Source organism: Dermacentor albipictus, chromosome 3 (assembly GCF_038994185.2).
Source record: "Dermacentor albipictus isolate Rhodes 1998 colony chromosome 3, USDA_Dalb.pri_finalv2, whole genome shotgun sequence".
Classification (NCBI taxonomy): Eukaryota; Metazoa; Arthropoda; class Arachnida; order Ixodida; family Ixodidae; genus Dermacentor; species Dermacentor albipictus.
Window position 1 is genome coordinate 24566275 of NC_091823.1, and position 18442 is coordinate 24584716.

Consider the following 18442-nt stretch of genomic DNA (forward strand, 5'->3'; position numbering starts at 1 on the left):
AGCCAGCCAGAGCACATACGTTTTTTTCGTATGGCCCCGACCACCGTGCGGTGCACTTCGGTGCGCGTTCGGTTTCCTGTGGCCGAGTGGATTTTCACCGGACAAAGTTTTGGACGCTTTCTGGCTAGCAGACGAGAAAAAAAAAACAATGGTCGCTCGCCGCCATCACTGTGGGGACTCGAAGGATTGCACCGCATTCCTTTAGCGGAACCTTTCCGGAAAGTCTTGTTTCGCCGCTGTAGGATACTGAGCAGTATGCGTGTGGTTCTCAGTGGACCAAGCGTCTCATGTTTTCTTCGGTATTCCTTCCGTAGCCCCATTAGGTGCCCGAAGTAGGCATTAGATTCTGGCCAACATACTTTCCTATGCGCTTTTTTTTTTCATTTCGGTGCCTCCGCCTCACAGAAAAAAAAAATACATTGTTGCGGCGCAGCGAATTGTCGCATGGTGAAAGTTCGATTTTGATACTTCTTTTGCGGAAAGTAATGGGCGACGCGACGCTTCAGTTGCCGGATACGTTTATTATATTATTGTGAAAGCAATTATATGGACACTCCAGGCGCATTCCTGCCATCGCCCTCATGTTTCGTATAAAGTCCAAGGGTGATAACATCGTGACCACGCGCTGCATGCTGTATGTGCGAGTGAAAGTGTAGGAGGGGAGGTGGAATGGGTGAGCCGACGATGGTGGCTCAGTCTTATGTGCGCAAAGGAGAAAAGCTGGGAGCAAGCGCGCCGCCTTCCGTCGCGCGCAATACATCGGGGGGAGTGGATGGAATGGGCGCGGAATCTAGGATTCTGGGAATCTATGATTGTGCAACATGTTTATTTGGCTTGTTTGACGCATTATATAGAGTTACTTCTTCTTACTTACATAGACTCATTGGAGACTTATGCGCATACTTAAATATCTTGTTGCGAGGTTTTGTGTATACATGCAGTGAACTTTGTTTCCAGTGACACTTTTTTGTCCTTTATCAAGCCGTATTTTCGCATTTGCATATCCCATTGTATCTTTGCATTTTTAATGTACGAGGGCGAGTCAAATGAAAGTGAGCCTACCCTAACCGCGCAATAATGGTTCGGTTCATTATCTGCGAGGCATGCGCGTAGGAGAACGGCATGTCTCATTTACAAAAGTGACACGCAGGTGTGAAGATAAATGTTCTTTAATGTTCTCATACACTGGGTTGAGTATGGTTGCGTCACATAATGGACACTTCAAAAGTTGAACAGCTCGGTGTCGCGAAGTTTTTGACAGTTGAAGGTGTTTCCAAAACAGAAATTAATCGCCATATGACTGCCGTGTACGTTGAACACTGCATTTCATTGACCACTGTGAAGCGTTGGAGCAAACGGTTCAAAGGACGTTGCAAAGACATTCCAAGACCGGGCCAAAACCATCGTGCAATCACTCCCCCACACAATTTCAAAGGTTCATGAGCTGCTGAAACAAGAACGGAGGATAAGCATCGATGAACTGGCAGACCGTCTGAACATCAGTCACGGTTCGGTTCACGCCATAATTCATGAGCTTCTCGGTTATCGGCTCTTTGATGCGCAATGGATCCCCAAGATTTTTATCCATCGCGAGAAGACGGAGAAGTTTCGCGTTCCTTTGACTCATCTGATCGGGTATCACAAGGAGCATGACGACTTCTTGTTTGCAACTGTGATCGGGGACGAACCTTGGTGCCACTACTACGAGCCTGAAACACGACGGCAAAGCTTACAGTGGAAACATTCGAATTTACCATGCCCAAAGAACGTAAAGGCCATCATTTCCGCTGGAAAGGTGTTGTTGACTTTTTTTTCGATCGACAGGGTCCATTACTGATAGAATTTGCTAAATCTTGAGAGGCTATCAATTGTTTCCGATATTGTGAAACGCCAGAACGGCAGCGTGTCGCAATCAAGAACGAACAACGTGGAAAATTGACGAATGGGGTCATCTTGTTCCACGACAATGCCTGTCCCCACGTCGCTTATGTGGTTAATACAAAACTGGCAAAGTTCAAGTGGGAAACGCTGCAACATCCGCCATACAGCTCAGACCTGTCACCTTGCGACTTCTACATTTTGGGGCAACCGAAAATCAGCTCAAGGGAACCAGATACAGACTTTTTGAAGCAGCAACCCAAGGAGTTTTATAAGACGGGAATCACGCAACTCTTTAGTCAATAGGAGAAATGTCTAAATTCTCATGAAGACTACTTTTAAATAAAGTACCCCGTTGTTGGCTCATTCATTTGACTTGCCCTCATATATCTTGCAGAACTCCTGCTTTTTATACGTGCTCTCTGTCGCGACTATAACTTCGGTGCAATTACTCACGATACACGACAAGGGACAGCTACTCCTGCGTAATACATTGGAACAAACGACAGCGTCATTGAGATTTTTCACTGGCCATTGCATATATACGAGAATGTAAGCACGGTTCTTGAATGACAAAGTTTCATTAACATATTTGTCTTCAACTTGTTCAGTTCATTGCCTTTTAACTTTCATATCAGCGGCATGCACTGCTTTCCTGGTTCCGAACTGATATAGTTCTAAAGTTCGTGTGATATTTTCTTTACCTAATGAATAGACAAAAACATGGAAGCATTGACATCAGTTATGTTGGGCACAATTTTTGGCACATACGAGTATAATATTTTATGGAAAAATACATATTTTACTTGTATTTACAGAGCGTAGCTTTCAAGAATTCGTTTGCAGCATCTTTGGCAATGACAATGCAGTTATTATTCATGTATTTGATCCCTCGATAAATTGTTTAATAGGAAGCTTTAGCTCGGGCCCAATCCAACGCGGCCTATTCAAATACGTGTAAAACGCAGAAACGCTTTTCTGAGATAATCCTGCTAATCGCTTTTATTGAAATTGCTTGCATTAGAGAGAGAAAGTTATATCCTAGTGTCTGTTGGAAACAGAACTTCGATTTAGGGCCTGAATTTTGTTTAAAATATTTTGGAAAATTCGAAAGATTGAAAAAATAGAAGGACAACGTTTACAAACTAATAGGTATGCATGAAGAACAGATATTGTGGTTCTGTAAATGGCATATATTATAACAGTCAAAGCGCACAAGTTTGCTGTGTCAATTTGTATCTTACGTGAATTGGTTACGTTGTGTACGAGGGTTCTGCAAAAGCCGCATTTCCACAATACTAAATTTTTTTGAGATTCATGTGTAACATATGTATTTTGTCCGCTATAGATGTACTATTAGATGCAATTCACAGAATTGTGATATCATTTTTCATTGTTGAGTCACGGAGTTTTAAACTTGATAGTTTTGTTTTCCGAAAATTTTCAATTTTGGCCAATTTTGAATAAATAATTGACCACCTAAATAAAAAATTCGAAGCCAGTAGTAACTAGAATTAAACTTTTTCTGTTAAATGCAACAAACCTCCTCAAATTTGGTGAAGTGGTTGCAGGGAAAAACGAATTCGCTTTCAACATGTACTTAAATAGGAGCACCCGAGCTAAAGCTTCCTCTTAAGGAGGAGGCTGAGCTGCAACGTGCAGCTACACACATATATATATATATATATATATATATATATATATATATATATATATATATATATATATATATATATATATATATATATATATATATATACACACACACACACACACACATATATATATATATATATATATATATATATATATATGCGGCCAGTGGCATAGCCCCCCCCCGAACAAAATGTCTGGCTACGCCACTGGTGGTGACAATATATACAACATAAGGTCGCAGATTGGGAAGTGCAATGAAATAAGTGACCTGAAAGTACTTTTACAGATAAGGAGTGAAAAAAAAAGAAAAAGCACTCGCACCACAGAATCTCTAATCTCACAACACAACCCTATAAATTTTGACGACTACTTCCAGTATTAGCTGATTTACATTGGCTGACGCGCTGAGCGAGTGCGCTCACACACAGACGTCTTCTTAATCAATAAAAAAATAAATAAAAACAGAGCTATATTGGTTGCACGTGGTGGCCTTTAGTGAAACAAATAAATATATAAAAAAGAAAGAAAGAAAGAAAGAAAGAAAGAAAGAAAGAAAGAAAGAAAGAAGGAAAGATAGAAAGGAGAAATGAGCGCTACTTGGCAATACACAGTAAATATTCAGCAGCGACCCAGCAGTAGAGACGTAAATTCTGATTAAGACGATTGCCTTCCCGCTTTAGTGGTGTGCGTTTGCGAAGGAGTCAACAGGGACTCACCTATTTCGGGGGTTGCCTTTTATTGGCTGCAGACTGGTCGGCCTCGCTTTTTATTACGTCTGAGCGATATCGATTACGGACCCCAAAAACAAACCATATCGACCGACCTGCCGTACCGGTCGTCATCCCGCGTGCGCGCATTGGGCGCTGAGGGACGACGCGTCGGGAGAAGACGGCGCACACTTGTGGAGACGGGACAGCGCGAAGGAGCACCCCTGGCAGCTTCGCATTGATTCACACGCGAGGTGGGTGACACGAGAAAGGGTACGCCTACCATGAGCGTAATAATGTCTTGGAAAGCAACGGCGCCAAGCGGACAAGGACTTAGGCAACGAATAACCAACCCCACGAGGGCGCCGACTCACAACTGAAGTTTATTGCGAGTGATGTCACGTTTATAAACACCGGCCTACAGGGCAACAACTGAAGCGACTTCTACATGTGCAACAGGAGCCATCCTGGTGACGTTTCTAACCACGTGGAATATACCAGTACGGCATAACGAAAACGAAAACCAATAGAAGACTTTCCTCATGAAACATATCAACTTACCGTGAAAGACCTTCTTGTTAATATACCTCAACTTTTTATTACTAAGAGCGACAGACGGCTTGCTAACACACATTCCCCCTTCCCTAATGTATATGAAAGGCTTTCATAAGCTCCCTCGTGGTTTTATTTTTATGCCAGAACATTCTAAGATAGTAAACACAGGTTCTTTTACGCTGCGCTGTGCGTGGTGCTACCGAAGACGTGCAGTCATTCGTTGGAAGAGAGTTTCCTTGGCCAGAGTCAGAGATTACAGAACGTGGTTTACCCGGATAGTGAAATCTTGAGGGCCTGTGTTAACTGATTGAGTTCGCAAAGGATACTGATAAGGTAAAGAATAAATCAAAAGAACTGGCGCACAACGAAAAAATAGCGGTGGTGGTGCCATATTTGCACAAGTTTTCGCATTGCTTGAAAGAGAGAGAAAGTGAGCGATGAAGAGGATAGGCAGGGAGGTTAGCCAGATATTACTCTCCGGTTTACCACCCTACACTGGGGTTGGGAGATAGGGGTTAGAAAGAAGACAGAGAGGAAAGGGTTAAACAATGCGCACACAGAGACACACACAAAAAGGGCGTTCCTGAAATGTGGCTAGTAAGTATGGGGTGGGTGTGGTCACATGCGCCCCCAACAAACTTGCCATGATTTGTTCCCGTTTGCAGACAAGAATTGTTGGGCCATGGCAAAGAATGCAGTTTCTGTTCCGAGAAATTAAAAAATAAATATATTCGATGCAGATCTTCCGTTCTTTACAGGTCTCCACTGTCATGTGGGCAGGTTTTTTTTGTGGGCCAGACTGGCTGCTGTGTGAACATTAGATTAAAGGAGCACTTGTCATCATTAAAAGGTGCGGGGGTTTGCGTTTGCCTTTGCATTGTAGAGAGTGTGGGTACCGACCAATACCAAAAAGAACTGATTGTTTGTTCTCGCATAAGGATCAAACAACGAGAGAGCTTATGGTAGCCTTTCATATTGATAGGGGAATGCAAAAATGTGTTAGCAGGCCGCATGCCGCTCCTAGTAATATAGAGTTGAGATAATTTGCAAGAAAGTGTATCACGGTAGACTGTTAAGTTTGATAAGGAAAGTCTTTTATTGGTTTTCGTTTTTGGTTTTTGTTATGACGTACTGGTTTATTTCACGTGGTTCGGCACGTCACCAGGATGGCTCCTGCTGCACAAGTACAGTTGCTTTAGCTGTTGCCCTGTCGGCCCGCGTTTACAAATGTGATAACGCTCGCAATATGCTTCAATTGTGCTTCAGTTGTGAGTCAGTGCCAATATCGTGTTCTTCTTTGCCTAAGTCCTTGTCCGTTTAGCGCTGCTTCTTTACAAAACGCGGATCATCATCAACTCGTCCACGTTTTCCTTCTAGTGTAATAATGTTTTCTTTTTCATGTTTATTTTCTAGGTTTCAAATCTTAAAGTTTTGTAAATTTGTTTTCTGAAGGTTACTATTATTTTTAAAGTGAATAGCGTTTTTTGTGAGCCGGATGGTATTTTTACGTAACTGGCCGAATGCGCATGCGGTCAAGAATTCCCGAAACAGCGAAAAAATAAAACACACGAGTAGTGCCCTTGAAGTTTGCGTTTCGATAATACCTAAAGCACAATAAAAGAAAATATTCTTTGACTGACTTGCTAGAAATCTTTGTTTTCACTCGTGCAAAAGTATAACACGGCGTTATTACTTACAACGCGCAAGAATCAACAGGGACAACTATGAACGACGCAACTTTTTTCGTTCGCACTGTAAGTAATAATGCAGGTATACCGACTCGCCCAGCTGGCTATCACACTAAAGTGTAACATACCACAGCCTTTGATTGACTAAACACATCAAAGTCTTAAGCTTCCATCTTCGTGGTCTTTCTGGCGCGTGCGATGTACAAAGTTGCACGTATAATTGACTAGGGTCAGAAACTGTAAACTTGCTCAGATAAATAGTTTAGATGGTTACTGCATGCTTTTTGTTTTCAGGCTAGAGGTAGTATTTCCGTCCATTCAACAAGCGAATTATTTTTACCATCGAGCGAATGCACAAAACGTGTCCAATGCAGCGTCCGTTCTGCCTGAGCTCTGACGTCTGCGGTGGTACATTTGCTATAACCTTTTATGCGGATGTGGTGCGTGTGTGGGATTGAAACACAAATTTAGCGTTTTGCTATAGTGGACGGCTATTCCAGAATACGCCCAACTATTATTTAGCAAAACATTTTAGGTAGCAACGAACACCACATTCTATGTTTGAAACTGTTTTCGAGCACATCTATGAGGTAGCAGCCGGTGCCGTTTGACAGGTTACAAAGTAACCTTGTGTACACTTAATAAAAAGGTGCTACAGCAAACGAAGGGCCCCTGACACAAGAAAGAATTACATACTGCACACTGTGTGCATGTTATGTTCGCAGTGCACAGCACATGCTTACCTACAAACGCCGTACAAACTTTTTAACACCATAACGAGCGCGTTTTGTGGTGTGTTGCTGAGTTGTCAGGTATGAGGGTAGATTAATGGCGAATCATATACCGGTGAAGAAGAACAAAGCTGGTCACAACACACTTCATTTGATTGCAAATTGAAGTGCTTACTGATTGCATGTATTTAATGGCTGCCGCCTAACGCTAGATGGACGCGCCACTGACGGGCGACGCGTTGTTCCTACACCAATACCCTATAATCTAAGTTTGCTTTTGAATACAAAGCTTTGGGGACTCATAGATGCGAGTACGTCCGAGCTATAACGGCTTTAACAAAACAAACATAAATACACAAGCTTGCGCTTTCGAATGACACGCTGCTCTTATACTGTATCGCTATATGCTGTGTTGGCTTCGCCTGCCAGTTTGCCGTTTCTGATTTGCCCAAAGATTTAGAAATGACGTACTCATCACGAATGTTTCTTTATCGTGTTAGTCTGACATCTGCAACACTCGCTAGGAAGTACTTATCATTTAATTTTCAATATATATTGGTGTTCAGTTAATAAATCAGAGTTTCGACGCGCAGTAAATTAATTATTGTATTAGTAATGTTAAAGGATTATATTTGAATGAAAAGGAAATCCGTGCTACTGTTGGAATAATGGTATGTGAACGAAATAATACGTCTATGGATGCACATATCATTATCTAGAAATTTTGTATTTTTTGTGTATTTTGTTAACCGCGCAGAAAGCTCCTTACCAGACCAGCATCAGCACGTGCCTAAGAATACCTGGAGATGAAAAGAGCTGCTTCGAAGTAAATGAATTGTGCTTGAGAAATAGGACATCAATGTCACAATCCCCCTTATACTTGCAATTATAGTTCACCGTATTATATAAAAACGACCTTCCCTTGTTTGTGCACTAAAGTAAACAAAAGAAAAATGTCTTAATTACAAAAGCCATCAGTGATGAAAATAGCCAGTTTGGATATTGCTCGGAACGATGGTGTAATCTGTATAAACATATATAAATGTAACTTATAATTCTTCTATACATATATATATATATATATATATATATATATATATATATAGAAAGAGAGAGAGAGAGCGAGATGGATAGGAATAAAGGGCACGACGGCAAGGTTAGCGAAATCGCAATATCCGGTGTGCTGCCATATTCTGGGGGTAAAAGTGAGGGTAAAAGATAAAGGAAGACAAAGGGCGCACCATTTTCTGTGCTCACAATCGGTAAGGCAGCCTTTGGATTTTCTACACACGAAATCAGTGGTAGCTTGGGAACTGTTCGTCTACTCAAAGGTCCAGTACTACACCCAGTGTACCAAGTACATACATTGTACTTTGAACGTAATAGTGTGCGGGTTGTAGACGGATGACGTCCACTAATGACAGCATTACGGATATCACTTGTCTATCTGCCACTGGCACCTCATCAGCAGATGTAGTACGCGTCCGAGCAGGAGCTCCGCGACGCGACTCCTTCCCCCGTGCAGTGCAGCCAACCGCAACTACCTCTGGTCAACCTCCCTGCCTTTCTATGCATGCTATCTCTCTCTCACACAGTAAGTCGCCAAAGAAACTCTTGTCACTTTTTTTTATCTATTGTTCCCCTTTCCCTCTCCCCAAGTGCAGGGGAGCCAACCGGGCACTCCCTTGGTTAACCTCCGTACCTTTCCCTCTTCGTTTATCTCCCTCTCTTCCTCTCGACAATCTGTGTGTTTGATAGTGCAGTGCAAGCCATTCTTCTGAACAGTAGACTTGCCGGCTGCTGCATCATACATGCCCTCAACTTCGAATTTGGTCAGCGCTAGCTCGACGGGCAGGAAGTACAGAAGATGTAAACGTTTCCCTCACGGCTGCCGTAGTCTGTCCGAGAAGACCATCGGTGGCGACGTCTGTGACGCCGGATAATTTCAGTGGCTTCTCAGTTATCTCAATGGCTACGTTGCCGTACTTATACTTTCATACGCAAAGTTACCATTTGATTTGTGAATTATTATTGACTCAAAAATAATTTAACCACCTGCTCCTTGGACTCCTCCAGAGTGGGTAAACGCGGCTACTTGGGAACAATAACAGTAGCATATCGTCTGCTTGCTCCAGAACAAATAACCAGTTTACAAGTTCGCATGAGACACGAATGAATACCGACGCTTTCGAAAAAGAAAGTTTTGTATCTCAGCTCTAACCGCTCGACTAAAGCTTACAAAACACTTGTAAAACTAATCAAAACTAGACGGCGCATGGCGACCCACCACCTCAACCAGCGCAACAGTGATTCTTGTCGCTTCAGGGCGTCAGTGGCAGAAGGGCGTTCCGCAGTAAGGAGAGGAGCAACGACGCACGGATCGATTGTTTCCTGGGCGCATCTGCTGTAATCGCGCCCAGAGAAAAGCTCGCCTCATTAGATGCGCCGCATGTGAAGAAACCCAAAAACACAGCTTCGGCAAGGACGCTGCGTCACGAAGTCAGGAAAGACCGCGGCTAACGAGCCCAAACATGTCCCGAGATTATTTTCGTTCAAGCAAGAGGCTTTAGCGGTATAGTACGGTTAAGAGCTTCTCGAAGGAGTGCACGACGCATTGCACTAACGCTACGCAGTATAACCTGTTTTCTTAAGCTGACGCTGAAAATAAGTTTCGCGGATACGAGTCCTGCAGTACGAATTCCATTTTTGGTATCGTTACCTGTGCTCAAGCAGAGATTGATGCCTGTATATATATAGGCGGCGTCGGCTATTTCTCTTCTCTTAATTCATCGATGAGTGCCAAACGATGTAAAGGTTTCAAATACGGAAAAGGAAAAAGAACGCAGTGACTTGCTGCTTTCATTTTGTTTGGTCATTACATCTTCGCCTTATGTGAACTCGCCTTATGTGATGTGAACGAAACACGCGTGACATGAAGCATAAATATAATTTATACCTGAAGGAGGATATAACAAAGAGAATTCTGTGCTTTTCTTTCCACGAGATTGAGAAAACATTCAGATATAATATGTGATAGTATAACCTCTTGGAGGTGCGCGAAGAAAAGTGCATTACCTTAACAAGAACCTTGTGTGCCTCTCGCTTTCTTTTCTTTTTTCTTTCTTTTTTGTTCTGCGCATGACATTGTGTGCACGTTAGATATCATGGTAGAAGCTATAATCTCTTTAGTTTATTGAGGCACATCTACTGCGTCAGTTTTCTTTATTTATTGACATAGACATATCGGTGCGCTAAATGAGCGAAATTTTCAGCCAGCGCCTGCCGCTATATCAATGTAAACTTCACGTTTCGCTCTCAACTTTGTGGGGATCAGAGCACCGTACTGCCATCTCCTTTTCGCAAGTCCACAGCTTTGTCTTGTGAAGGGAAAGCCGGAACGCGTGCTTTTACATCGGTCGATCGGCTTCTCTTTCACTTTGGCAAGCGATCCGCAGCTTTCGCCATGAGTTTGAGATATCTCCTCGCCTTATTCGAGACCTGCTTTCGTGATACAAAACTCACGTAGCTACGCAGTTGGCTTATGGGAGAGCAAAAAACAATAGGGTATTTAAGTCTGACGTATCAGCTTTGCCGGCAGTATTTATTGAAATAGAGACGGTAACATCGAACAATGATTGTGAGAGGTTCATTGAAGAATGTCTCGGATAGCTAACTTTCCCGCAACTTGACAGTTGCATGTAAAGACGCACTAAAGTAGCAGTCTCGGACGTTCAGAAGTTACAACTACCCAATGATATGTGGTCTATTCTTTTTGATGATATAAATCCTTAATATTTTGTATTTTGAGACCTATGCGCTAGTGTGTGCTTGATTATTGCACATTAAAGCAGGGACACGAGTCCCTATACTCACGAGGATACCTATTAAAAGCACCTCTAACGCGTCAAATTCAAGCAAATTTGCTAGAAGCTAGATTCCGATTATTGGACACAATATTTAAAACCTGCGACGGGATATCTTTACTTTCGAGTGTCGAAAGCCTGCAGGGCTGTAAGTGAAAGATTCATTTCGAGGGAGGGAAGAGAAAAGTAGAAGGCAGGGAGGTTAACAAGAATAACGTCCGGTTGGCTACCCTACACCGGGGGAATGGGAAAGGGGAAAACAAAGATCACAGGTAAAGAGAGGAGGGAAGGAAAGAAGGAAATTGCGCCGAGTTCGCTGACGCGTGTGGTCTTACAGAAATTGCATTAAAAGTCACAGATGGTCGCACAAACCCGTCGTCCTTAAGAAACACAAAAGCGCCTTCACCGCTTTATGGGCCGACGGGCGATGGGGGCGGTGTTCCAGCAGTACTTGCACAGAAAGTGGCCGATTGTCCAGTTTTTGGAAAGCTTTGACAGATTCGTTTCGAAATATACCTATAGACAAGGAGGAAGAAAAGTGCGTAAAGAACAGCATGACCACTTGCCTCACTGGGTTTCAGCCTCCATAAGCAAGTCGGCAGTCTATTGTATAGCGGATTTCACAACAGATTGTCAGAATCGTTGCAGACGTATAAGTGCATATATATAGTTCTTAGCATAGATGGTCGGGAATATGACGATGAAATACAAACAATCTATTGTAATCGCACGAGAAAAACTAACGGCCAGCTTAAAATGGGGAGCCACTCCAATAACAACAAATGTACAAAGAGGATTTCGCGTCTCCGATTGTCAGCGAAGCCTGTGTACTGAACAAGCGACACCAGTGTCGATATACTTTCGCTCACAAACAAGCCTGATGTCCATCCACTATGGCTGGGCTGGTGAGCACCAATCAGTCCGCAAAGCTTTGCAGCCAGCTAGTGGGACTGCGCGAAAAGAAAGTCGCTGTGTCAGAAAAATAGAGAAGCAATCAAACGTACAGCTTTGCTTTCGACTCGCGACTTTAGCAGTTTTGCGCAAGGGGGATTCTGAAAAGGTATGTGCCGACGACCATCCGTCGAATACTGCCGAATGTCAACGACGTGACCCTGTAAGTCCGAGGCACGAAGACGTCGAACGCTTACGTAAGGAGCATCAATTTTGCTTTCTTCGCTGTCCCTTAGCCATCTCAGTGAGCGATGCAAGTTTCAGCGCGGCTGGTAGCATAGGCAAGAAAAGTTGAGACATTTCTACAGGCGGCCATAACGAAGCACTGGGGTTGAGGCGGCGGCTGCTGCCGTCACATCCCTCTCGTGCGTGCTGGGCCTGAATGGTTGGCTGCAGATATGTAAGGCTATTGGGGTACAATAAATTGTGCAGTTTTTAAGCAGCGCTCCCTTGGCTAAAACCTCAATGGTGACTACAGGTGAGTTTGCATGTTTTTCGTTGAGTAGACAATGGTGGAGCAGTCGCGAGGCAGACGAATCGCGCTTTTATACGTGCTGGCAAAACTGTCACTGCATATGAAGTGCAATAAGGTGATGATTATGATAATCATGATGTCGATGATTATTATTACTAAGATGATTATGCTGATTAAGATTATGACTCGTGTGTACAGGCAATACAGAAATGCGGGTGACTGGCTTTGCTCAGGAATGACGCAATGAAATAACAAACAATACTAAAATATCCTCACCGCAAAAAATATCCGCTTTGAATTAAGGGCGCACTTGTATCATTGTTTAACGTGGTTAGGGTAACCCTATGCTGACAAATAACAGCTGGTCTGGTTCTGGTTTTTAACGTTGGCCAATCGCGGAGGAAGTGCAATCAGAGACGCGGCCGGGACGATCCTGAAAATGCTATAACTTTACAGGAGCAATTGTGTAGCAGGTGGACCTATCTTCTTCGCCTCTTTTTCTGTGTTTGGTGTCGGCGTCTCACCAAGCAGACGTAGCGGGGGAAGCGGGGAGTCCCTCGCGCACCTGAGGTGTAGAGAGGGAGAGCGCGAAAAATAGGCGCGACGTGAGCGTGGTGGTCTTCGGTTTTCTCCAGTAATGAATATATCACCTTAGCAAAAATCTCTTATATTAGGAGACATCACGCGCTTAACATTACATCATTTTTTGCACGCATTAATACTTTTAGGTATAGCTTTTTTCCTAAAACAATTGAAACATGGAATTCGTTACCAGGAACCAACCGTTCTCTCCCATTAAATGAATTCTTGTCTGTGCTCCCTCAACATTGCGTTTAACTTTCTTTCGTTGTTGCCTATTGTGTGTCTTTCTTGTATTATAGTGTATTATCCACTCCTGCTTTAGCCCCACCAGGGGCTGCATATGTGTAAATAAATAAATAAGTAAATAAATAAATAAATAAGTAACTAAATAAATAAATAACAAGTATTTGCGCTGTGGCGCTGGTTCATACGTCACAAATGGTGTTTGTATAGTTCAGTGCGACTCTAAGGGGCAATTACCAAAGTCTCAATTTGGAGGTGCGATCGATTATGCCTTTGAAACGGGAGTTGATGCGCTGAACGTTAAGCGTTACGCATCATACTTCTCGGTTGATACAGCCGTATATGTATTTCTACCCGCACCACGTGATCAAACACATCTCGGTGTTGAGAGTATGATTGACGCGATCTAGAAGCTTGGTAGTCCATCGATTCCCACAGGGCGTAGGATCAGCTTATTTAATCATTTCTTGAATATTTTGAATGGGGCAAAAACGTGAACAAAGACATTTTATTGCCTCTAGAAATGTAAAAATATAATTTCAATGGCAGTGACAAGCAGGTATACTTCACATCGAATTGAATAATGACTAAAGAAATCAAGGAAAAAAATGACATTTGCATCATTTTGCCACATGACTTCGCTGCGTGAATGTGTTTTTGTGCGTGGCGTATGCAACAAAGTTTCACCCAAAAAAAGATAATCTAGAAATCGTTCCAAGAAAGAGCAAAGAATAATGATTATTTGTACGATGTGTATGTTTCTGCCGCGAGTTTCTGCAAAGACCGTGATTTGTAAAAACAGCGTCGCAGAGATAACAGCATTATTTTATCAACTATTTTTCATTTGAATCAGCGGACATCGGAAATTCCGTAATAATCTCAGAATAAATATTGTATTGCCTAAGGTTCACTAATGTAGTTTTATTTATTTACATTAATGACCATGTTGCAATTTTGGAACCGAGGCTAGGAAAGTGCTCAAGGCATGCCCCTTTAGTGAGTATCCGGAGATCAGCGCTAATTTTGAGGTATTCATACCTACAATTTGTCACAAATAAAAGGAGGCGTTCTGCAAGAATAAAAAAAATAGTAACGATACGGCAGTGGTGCGCCAACATCTACAAACCGCCAGGATTGCAGACGAATATATAAACACGACTTCGGCAGCAGGTTACGGCATTATCCGCCCGGCGATAAAGCCTAGGTAACGTTCCCAATGCCGCCATTACTATTATCACGCCCCGGTAAACCCGTTTTACAAAGGCCTCGAGCAAACGGTCTCGGTAGTTTTGCCAGTGCTTGTCACTCTTTCTGACTAAGTTAACCCACACGCTAATGAGATCGGCTATCGAGAAGAGTGGATGTGCGGAAGGAAGCGGAACCGATTTTCAACGTATGGGCCTCTCTCACACACGAAGGCGTCATATATAGTCGGTCGCCTGGCTATTCTTCGCGCTTGGAGCGTGCGCCCGGCGCCGCGAGAGAAAGAAGCAACGCCCTTCAATTTCGCGCCAGCTGACAGGCACCCAGGGCGAGCGGTGCCAGGAACGAGCGGTTTTGAATGTCGAGCGCCTGCCGTAGGGAGGCGACGGCATGTCGAGAGCAGGCGCCACGTGCGCTCAACAATCGCGGCGCCGCGTCTCTGACGTCAGCAATGACGTCGCAGGAAGCCAGCACTCTCGACAGATGCCTCGAACGCTTCGGCCCCTTTCTATCTTTCCCACGGCGCCGCAAAGCGCCGAGGAGTCGGTCGAAAATCGCCCTGCCGGACCGACGGCTTGACACGCGAAATTAATGACCGTGTGCCCACAGCTGTTTTTTTCCTGTCTTCGAATCCGGGGTACTGCATGACTCCGTTTGATGAGAACAGTGGGATACACGTAGTGCTAAATTGAGAGAGAATCCGATAGCGTAAATGTTTGGGCCAGTTGGTACATCATTCCAAGCGCATTCTATTGAGAATAAAGAAAAGCGGGCCCTGCGTAATGGTTCTGGAAAGTCTGGTTGACGGCGGCTAACTGACAGAGTTCCAATTTACTAACGGACGTCGCTCTATTTCCTAGTGGTATGCTCTTCACTGAGAAAAGAAAATCAATAAATAGAGTATGCTGATCATACGCAGAAATTGCGTTTACGTGGAAGTTATATGAATTTCCAGATTGGTCAACTAGACCAAATTTCTCATTTGATATCGCACGCCGGTGAAAAAAAAACAAAAGGAAGAGAAAGTAAGCGGGTAGAAATGCAAAAGACGCCACTGGAGGTCCCTGATTTATAGTTATATTTTGGTTTAAGATTGCTCCGGTAATACAGTTTGTGAGTTTTTTGGGGAGCTTGGGATTTTTCTTCAAGCTTAACTCCTCCTTATCTTTTCCTCTTCCGATTCCTTCCCCACGCTTAGACCACAAAGTAATCACATTCCTTTTCTATCATTTAATTCCTTTCTAGATTCGATGCCTAGTTCAATAAGGTTGCTGAAGTTATTGACATTGCCGATGCCTACCACCTGGCAGCCTTTAGTGTATTCAGTGGTTTACCGAAGCACGGCGGTGTTTGTGCTGGCAGAAATTGTTAGACAGCACAGGGGCGACGGTGTACGCTGCCCTTGCACCACGTAATGTTCACGTTTTCGAAATCGCGTGATTGGTCTTTCTTTTTGTATATCTTTATCATTCTCTACACAAAACATAAAATGGAACCATTCGAGTCCGCCTGAAAACCGTCCGACAGAATGGTCGTCGGCCGAAGTGCATTTGAATCAAGCATATGTAAAGTAATTTGGGTATGTATTTTTATACCGCGAAGTTTTGATGGCGCGCTAAAACACGCTATCTCTCCCGTAGCTTAAGGACTTTGGACAAAATACTTCTTGTACGAAATTAGGCGAGTAAAATCGCCACAACGTCCTGCGTAATGTACAAAAGGACTCACAGCACAATCAACCTGCACTTGCAACCTCTATGCACTCCAGCGAACGGTCCTGATGACTCCACTAAATATGCTTCAGGGTTCACACCTTGAGCTACGACCACCTGTGCGTCTCGCGCAACCAATGCGCTCTTAGGGTTTGGAGATACTGGTCCCATCGAGGCACTTTAATATTGTATCTCATGTTGCGTCTGGTTGATGTGCATGGTTCAGTGTCGTATGTCTAGTGTTTGTATTATTCCATTTATAATTGAAATGATCTAGAGAAGCGTGCTAGGTGCGCTACCTGGCAGCCATCTCCAGTTTTCCATAAGGAGCCTCTCTCACTCAATATGCGGTGAATACAAGTGCACTACGTACAAACTTATGCAGTAAAACTCTGTGTTTCATCACGGTATCTTTAATTACTAGTTTTAGTGTGATTTTATCTGGGGACTTCGGTAGACTCAGCTTTCTTGTTAACTTAGTTGAGCACTTACGAACAGTCGCACAACGGTTGAGATTTTTTTCATCGGAATGAAAATATGAAAGTATATCTGATCACCATATAATCACGATGTTTGCTCCTCTTCACCTAAGAACCTGCAGAATGCGAAAAGTAAAACATAAAAAATAATCCTTTTCAATATCAGTGCTCGCAATAATTTGATTACTATGCGGATATTGTCCCGCTTGAGGCAATAACGCTAAGTAATTCGCGGTGAAAGTTCAGGCAGCGCAACGTGATGTGAAAGTCATAGAATTACTCCTGCACGGCATGCGCTAGGCCTAACACGAGCTGAATTTTCTTTCTATTCAAGTTCAGGTAGCGCAACGTGATGTGAAAGTCATAGAATTACTCCTGCACGGCATGCCCTAGGCCTAACAAGAGCTGAATTTTTTTTCTCATAATAAAGGCACACGGGGACTTCATCAGTTTGTGAAACACGATCTTAGCTCATGCTTCAGAACAGAAAATGATAATAGCGGCAGTATTCATGCCAAGCGGAGTGATACTGGAATAACTTGATTTATTTTATTGCGAAGATACGCTCGCCGGCGAAGGTTTGCAGATCTTGCTTATTGACTTGGTAGAATTCTTTAGGCTCCATTTATCATTGGCCGTGCGAATCTGAGGCATGGAGAGAAATGTTACAGCCTGCGGGATGCTTGTCGCATGAAGTTTGTCATTCATTGTTAAGAAAAGCGCGAACGGACAGAAATGGCAGAAGAACACAGGACAAGCCCTCACTATCGGCTGAAAACTATGAACTGACATGCGCGTGCATTGTGGTTTTGATACATGTGTCAGTTTATAATAAAACCTGTCTGGTTGATAGTAAGCGCTCTTCCGGTACTATTCTGTCGTTTCTGTCCAATTGCGCGTTTCCCAACAATGAATGTACACCTACTCGCCCAGTTCACCATTTTAGTGAGGTTTATTATTCCATGCAGGGTATCAAATCGGCCTTTCTTTCTTGTTAACCGTCCTGCCTTTCCTTTGTTTCTGTCTTGCTCTCTTTCTTAATCTGCATACTCTGCAGCAGAGCGATCTCGAGCTCACCTGTGAGGATTGTGTTTCTAGATCGACGTGTGGGTACGTTGTAGTACTGCGTGGGTTAGATATCAGAAGACGGCGGAGAAGCGCAGCGTCGATGTTTTCTCTTTTGTTTTCTTTTGTTGAAAGATGAGCGCTTTCGGATGACCTTTAGAAAAAGTTAAAGGCGCACCTTTCCTGCGTTCCCTTTGGCACTCGTGTGATGAATGAAACGATGGCGCAGTAACCTTGCGATGTTCAGTTGTAAAGTGATAGTTTTGTGCTCGTGCTTCCTCTCCCGGGCTGTGTTTTCTGCGTAAGCCAGATTACGTGCGTGGACGAATTCGCGCAGCTTTTGGTTCGGCGGAATGCATGCATATTTGCTTGATTTTTCGTGATCTTTTGTTTTTGGAATGTCGCCATATTGCTGTCTGTGCGGACTCTCCAGAGCGCGTAGTTCATTTCTGTTACCGAATTCTGTACTAATACTTGAAGTTTAAGAAACGTAATTAAACCTTGTGCTTTTAACTGCGTCACGGCAGATTTAGCAAGAAGAATGCCATCTGGGTCACGATTCTCACTTTATGCAGACGATATATGCGATTGAGCAACTAGGCCTAACGTGCATTTAATTCAGATGACATTGCAAGAAGGCATAGATATTGTAAT